This window comes from Erythrolamprus reginae, chromosome 2, assembly GCF_031021105.1.
Source record: "Erythrolamprus reginae isolate rEryReg1 chromosome 2, rEryReg1.hap1, whole genome shotgun sequence".
Classification (NCBI taxonomy): domain Eukaryota; kingdom Metazoa; phylum Chordata; class Lepidosauria; order Squamata; family Dipsadidae; genus Erythrolamprus; species Erythrolamprus reginae.
In genome coordinates, this window is record NC_091951.1 from 5,106,333 (window position 1) to 5,113,687 (window position 7,355).

The 7,355-nt window shown below is 48.1% G+C and overlaps 1 pseudogene; it reads right to left on the bottom strand.

The window, feature by feature from the left end:
* Positions 1-208: 208 nt before the first annotated feature.
* Positions 209-6,638, bottom strand: LOC139158635 (H-2 class II histocompatibility antigen, E-S beta chain-like; annotated as a pseudogene).
* Positions 6,639-7,355: the final 717 nt, after the last annotated feature.

Here is a 7,355-nt window from a genome sequence, read left to right on the forward strand (position 1 = left end):
GACCCCCCCCTCTGGAGATTGGCCAATCCCTAGTGTCCATGGCCATCAGGTGGAGGCATCTTCAACCCACCTCACATTTATGGAATGTAACTTCTAACGGTCTCCTTCAGGTCAGCTGGTTTCAAGGAAGATGAAATTATTCCTCTTCACAGGGCCTCCTGCATACTCCCCCCCATTACCCAAGACCCCTCCCCGTAACTATTGGCAATCAAGCGTAGAAATGATGCAGAATTATAGCGAAGGTTGACAGCAGGATTAATTCACGAGTGCTGCAGAAAAAGAGAAGGGGAAGGAAATCAGAATATAAAGAGAAACTTTTACTGTAAATAACATATTTTTCTTCCCTTTCAGCCCCCACAGACAGAGAAAGACAGAGAGAGAATCCGCCCATTTCAGGGAGCAAAAGGCTGGGATTCTTCATATGAACAAGGAATATGGGACTAAGATGGGGGCGGCAGCAAAGGGGGGAGCCTGGGGGGTCACATGTCCAGAAATAGTGTGAATTGTCACAAGGAGAAGGGGGGGTCAGGAGGAACAGCCTGCCAAGGGTCTGCATGGGGTGCCAAGAAGGATCATCTGGGACCCAGGGGGGAGGTGGGGGGTGCAGTTCACAGTGACGTTTTAGAGGGGGTCCATTCAGTTAAGAAGGGGCATCTCAAGGGCTTAGCTCCACCTTCCATCCGAGGACGGATGGAGCTGTAGAACCAGCAAATTCAATGATAGAACAATACCTGAGAAGATGCTATGTTAATTATCAGCAATTCAGCTGGGCAGATCTCCTGCCATTGGCTGAAGTGGTCTCCAATCCCAGAGTGCATAGTAGTGTGGAACTCGCCCCTTTTAAAACAGCCACAGGGGTGGAATTTGTCCCCATGCCTGAAAACCCCCAGGAACCTCCCCCTAACCACAGTGAGCCTAAAAGAATGGGTGGCTTGCTTCCAAAATGCTGGGGTGCTCCTTCCCTGAGGGAGGAAAGGGAAGGAATGCCCCCCCTTCCCTTCCCTTTTGTATTTTCCCAAAATATGGAAAAATTATGGGTAAGATTTTAAGCATTTGTCTGTGTTTTTGTTTTTGATTGCAATACTTTTTCAGGTCTCTGTAAGGAAAAGCTGTCCAAACTCCAAAAATTTTGCTGTATCCACAGCAAAGAGATTGTTCAGGCATGTTTTCTTTAAAGAAAGGAACAATTGAGAAATAAAAAATACCTACAAATTATAGGAGGGGGAGGGAGTAAGAGGAGAAACTCACCTGCAGGTGGTTGGATGGGAATTGCTGCAAAAGGAAAAAGAGCCAATTAGGACCCTTCACGGATTGGAGGACTCAGACGGGCCCCCTCCTCATCGATAGCCCATAATAGGTTGCAGAATCTCCCCTTAATAGCCTCTCCAAGAACTATTTCTCAAGGGGACCCTCTTGGCCACCTGTTAAACTTGATGAGAGGCCTCCCCTAGATGGTCCCCTCCCCACAACCTCTCCAGCCCCCCTGGACTCACCTTTCTTGGCCTTCAGGTAGGAGAAGAGCCCCACAGCCAGGAAAGCCACTCCTATCACAGCCCCCATAATCCCCGTCCAGATTTTGGCCCTGGCAGAGCGGGAGGAACGGGGCTCTGGGGAAGGAGAAGGAGCCTCACCTGAGCAGGAGGATCAGGCCCACCTTCCCCCAGGAGGGTCCATTCTGGCTCCCCCCACCACAGAGAGGGTCTCTCCCCCTTCTCAGGGCAGGACAGGTTCCAGGAGGGGTGGGAGTGGAGTGACTTACCCCACTGGACGGTGATGGGGGCCTCCAGGCTGGCGTGCTCCACCTTGCAAGTGTAGATGTCCCCCCGCTGGGGCTGGGTCTCCAGCATCACTTGGAGCTGGTAGGTCCAGTCTCCATTCTGGAGCTCTTCCCCAAAGGCCACGCCCTCCTTCTCCAGCTGGCCGTTCTTCAGCCACTGGACCTCGATCTCCACGGGGTAAAAGCCCGTCATTGTGCAGAGGAGGATGGTGTTGGGGGAAGTTGGGTCCATCTTGGTGGGGGAGATTGTGACGGTGGGCTTGGCTGGAGGGAGGGAGGAGAAGGAGGCACATGAGAGACAAAGGAGGGCCCAGAACAGAAGACCAAGTTGGTTAGTTCAGGCCAAAATCCCTTTTCACTCCTGAAAAAAAGTATTTTGTGTTTTAAGTCATCTTCCAAAGTAAATTGCAGCAAGAAATCAAAAGGGATCCTGAAAGAGGGCATACAAATGTAATTAAAATAAATAAATTAAATAAATTTTAAAAAGTTTAATTTTTTTGTGACTGGGATCAGTTGCAGTCTCCATAAAAGAATTCCCGAAAGAGGCAAGTCTGACAGGGATAAATGCTGGAAATGCCCAGAGGTGGAAGGGACCTTCTGCCAGATGTGGTGGACGTGGAAATAAATAACGCAGAAGACGGAAAGGACAGACGCAGCACGAGTTGGAGGATTCCTGGGATCTTGTTGAAAATGAAACCACACTTTTAATTTTGGTGTATTACCCCAACATTTGTTCATTTGTTTTGTAAACAATCCCATCGTTCCAACCTGGGATCTGGTCGGGTTGCAGACAAATAACAACATTTCAGGTGTGGGTTGTTGTATTTTCCAGGCTGATCCCATTTGTATCGGGGGACCTTAAAGGCGTTTGTGAAATTGCTAAAAAAAGAAGGCAGTGGCATGGCCTTTCTTTAAAAAATGAGAAAGGCAAATTGTGGATGAGAAAATATGTCTTTGAACAAGAAAACGGAAGGATGGAAGGCGTTCAAGGAACCATTTCGCAAAATTCCCAAAGAATAACAAATGTGGAGGAGATCACTGGTAGAATGGATACTAGACTCAAATTTTCTGAAGCCAGAGCGGAATACATCAACAAATCCTTAGAAGAATCCCTTATAAATCTTGAATTAGAAAAATCAGCTGTTTTTTCTCCGTTTTCAGAATATAACTGAATAAGAACATGATCTCCCCACCACAATGGCAGAAATATTAGCAAGTATCACCGGCAAAACAACTGAAGAAATGGTTAACCAAATTGATGAAGTGTACCAAATTTCTACTTCGTACGCTAGAAGAAAAAGGCTCCCTAGAGAAGTACACGTTTGGTTCCTTAAAAGAACAACTAGGGATGAAGTTTATAACATGTCTAAAGAGAACCCAGCGAGGCACCAAGGTAGAAACATCGTGGTTTTGCGCCAAATCCCAAGACGGGTGAGAGAAAAACGTAAGCCGTATCAAACACTAGCAACTAAATTAAACAAAAATAGTATACAATTTAGATGGCTCATACCCGAAGGAATGATGATCTCCCTTATGGATAAAAAATACAAAATCACCTCTCCCGAAGACGCTAAAGAATTTTATGCCCATATTCTGGAAACTGATCAGACCATACCGAAAGAAACCGATAGCAGAGAGATACTTTCGACTGAAGAAATGAGTTCCGATGATAACCTTCCAGACAAGGACAGAGAAGCCAAAAACTTAGATGGCAAACTTTCTAGACAAGGACCGATTACCCGGGCAAGGACTGAAGCAAGAAGAGAGAAATCCAAGGAAACCATACCCCAACAATAAACAAAATAAAATTACACTATTCTCCACTAATATAAATGGTTTGAACTCACATAAAAAGAGATTGAAAATATTCCACAAATTGTCTGAATATAATTATGATATAATATCTCTACAAGAAACCCATATCAAAAAAGATGAGACTACCTTATTAACTTTTCCCAAATTTGAACTTTTTTGTGCCTCTGCTGCTGAAAAAAAAGAGGTATAGCTCTATATGTTAAAAAAATTTATTCTCCTAAATTATTATATGCTGATGACAATGGCTAGTTATTGATAGTTCAAGTAAAATTAGAAAATAAAAAAATAATAACTATAATAACAATATATGCTCCATCTACTAAACAATCTACATACTTCAACAATTTACATAAATATTAGAATTGAATGTGACCAACTTCTTAATAATTGGAGATTTCAATGCAAAAGCAGACGGCATACAAATCTGATTAATAAATAAATAAAAAATAAAAAATAAAGACCATAAAGGCAACACCAAACATCACTCCCACAATACTTTACCCTCAACCTTTAAGCAAACAATATATGAATTTGCTTTAAAAGATATATGGAGATACTATCACCCAGAAACCATACAATATACCTTCTTTTCTCCCCCCCCCCCACACAAAACCTGTTCACGCATTGACATGGCTTGGTCTAATGTTGAAATCATAAATGAAATTACAGACATACAAATATTAAATGCAACTTGGGCAGATCATAATCACTTATTGTTAACATTCAAAGATACCAATTATAATACTTTCCATAGATGGTCCATGTATCAAACGATTATTAATCAAAAAGAATTCCAACATAAAATACAAAACGATCTCCCCTCATTTATTAAAATTAATTTTAACGGTGAGATACCCAATGAAATAGCATGGGACACTACCAAAGCTTATCTACATGGCATTTATATTTCTTACTCTGCAAATAAAAGTAAAGAAAAATATGCTCAACTACAAAAATTAAATACACCCCTTCAACTTGCCAAAAAAACATTACACAATGACCCCCCAAAAAATAATTTTATTACTTATTTTACTTTATTTTATTATTTTTTATTTCATTTATAATTTTAAATGAAATTAATTTAAGTTATTTTATTATTTTTTGTTTCAGTTTCCATTTAATCAGTTTTTGTTTATTTATTTATTTCTAGGTTTAATTTGCTTATTTAATTTTATACATTTATTTATTTCACTTAGTTGCTTATTTATTGATTTAAAAGATGGAGTGGAAATGACTCGGAATGAAGAAGAAAAAGGCAGAGAAAGGAGACCACAAGTGGCTTCCGTGGATTCTCTTTGGAGATTCTTATCAGAGACCTGGATCCCCCTTGGAAAGGAAAGGGAAGGGGGGGGGCGGGATCCCCTCCCCCCAAAATCTCCCCCCCCCCGACTCACCTCTCCGGTCAACCACAGAATTCCTCTGGAGATGCTCGTAGTTGTGCCGGCAGAAGAAATCCACAGCGACCTTGGCGGCCTGCAGGAATTGCTTGTCTCTGTTCCACTTTTTCGCAGTCACCTTCCCGAACTCCGTGACGGCCTCGAACTCCCCGCGGTCGCTGTCGAAGCAGACGAACTCCTGCCGGTCGTAGATGTATCTGTACAGGAACCTCACCCGCTGCGTCCCGTTGAGGAAGCGGCACTCGGCCTTCGCCTGGGCCAGGAAATGGGCTGAGAACGGGGGGGGGGGGAGGGAGGCCGTCAGTAGGGACCCCAGGGCCCATCGTTCCCAGCCGCTGGTGGAGGAGGAGGAGGACAGTCCCACAGAAGAAGGGGAGGGGAGGAGAGACTGGTGGAGGACGCCCCCTGGAGGAGGGAAAGGGAACCCTCTCAGCCCTAGAGAGGGAGGGAGACTTCTGGTGTGTGTGGGTCTGCACAGGGGGGAGGGAAGAAAGGGGGAGGGGAGGAGAGAAAGAGGGGGAGGGGAGGAGGGAAAAGTCTGGATCGAAAGCGACCTGAAGGATGGGGGAGGGGCTGAGGGAAATTTCTAGGCTGGGGGGAAGCTCATCTCCACCCCTTCCTCTCTCTCTCTTCCATTGGGGGGGAGCGGGGGCACAAGGAGGACATTTAGACTGACTCTTCTGGAGTCTTCCAGCCCTTCAACCCCCAACTTTCATGGGTCGCACCAACTTTTCTCCCCCCCAAAACCTTAGTTCACCTTTGACGGATTCTCGGGGATCCCACCTCTTTCCCCTCCCCCAAAAGATCCCCTGCAGCCCCTCATAAGAGCCTCTCAAAGGGAGGGTCTCCAGCCCCCCTCACAAAGGGGGGACACTTTGGGAGGAGCCACTCAGAGCCCCCCAGATCCTTCCCCTCCCTTCCAAGTCCCCATAGAGCGGGGGGGGGGATTATGGGGGTGGGGAGGGTTCCTGGGCTCCTCCCCAAATTCAGGGTCTCCCCAGAAGGGACCGACGCTCCCCTCTTGCCTGACCTACAAAGCCTCAATTTTAAGAGTCAGAAGAAAAACGGAAGTTTCTAAAAAAGCCAAAATCCTTTTGCGCAAATGCATCTTTTCCCTCCTGTGGATCCAGGGCTGAAAATGCTTCAGTTTCCCGCTTTCGCTTCCCTTCCTCTTTCCCTGCAGCCCCCTCCGACCCAGACGCTGGGGGGGGCGAGGGAGGGGCCCGGCTGCGACTCCCCCCCTCGGCTACACTCGGGGAACGGGGGTCCCTCTCCTTCCTCCTGTGGGGACATGTGGGGAGGAAGGGGGAGGAGACCAGGCGGAGATCGAGGCTCTGGAGACCCATAACCTTCCCCCCCACTGCTGGGGGTCCTTCCCACCCCCTCCTCCCCCTCCTTACCGGGAATCTCCTTCCCCCCTCCGCTTCCGGGGATCCGAGCCAGCGCCCCCACCAGCAGCATCAGGGCGACCCCCACCAAAGCCATGGATGAGGCGGCTCCACCAGCGCCCGACCGAGAGAGGCAAGAGACACGGAGGCTCCCAGCCCCAGAGGCAGAATCGGGGGGAGGAGTTTTCCTCGAACTTCGACAATGGGCGTGTCCAGGAGGAGCAGGAGGACCAATGGGAAGTCTCCCTTTTGCAGCGTCATCGGTCTCCGGGCAGAGTCTCCCTTGACTTCGCCCGATACAGGAGATAGTCCGAAGCCGAGAGAGGAGCGGAGGGCGGGGGAGGGGGACATGCTCAGTCTTGGGGGGGGGGGGCTGCATTCTAGGGGGCTCCTTCATGCCCCACTCTCCTCCCCCACTCTCCCTTTCTCTGGACGCCTGGAGGGGCGGACTGGATGCCCTTTGAGTTCCCCCAGTGCCCAGACGGCGCCCCGGCTGGAGCTGCGGAGACTCCCGAAGGGCCGAGTGGATCCGGAGCTGGAAGGAGCTTTCTGGGCTCCACCCACCCTCTCAGCCTGGAAGGAGGGAGCTCCAGCAGCTGCCCCGGGTGACAAGGGGGGAGGCGCCGTCCCATGGATGGCTGGAACTCGGGGGTCACTGAAGTAGACCCAGAGACAGGGTTTTGAGCAATCGGTACTTTTATTCAGCTCAGAGAACAAGTGACAGCTCAGCAAGGTAAAGTGACAGTTCAGCGAGTACCGACTGGCTCTGCAGGGAGAAACCGCTTCTTTTATACTTTTGCGGTTCCCGCCAAAGCGAGAGCCGGCCGCGTCTGAGCCAATCAGGAGCGACTTCCTGCTTGGGCTCAGACAGCGCTGGAAAAGAGGAACAAACTATTTACAGCGTTACAAGGTAGCCATTCCAGGATACAACACCCCTCCCCTCATAGTTGGACTCATCCATCAAGAAAGCCACGTGAC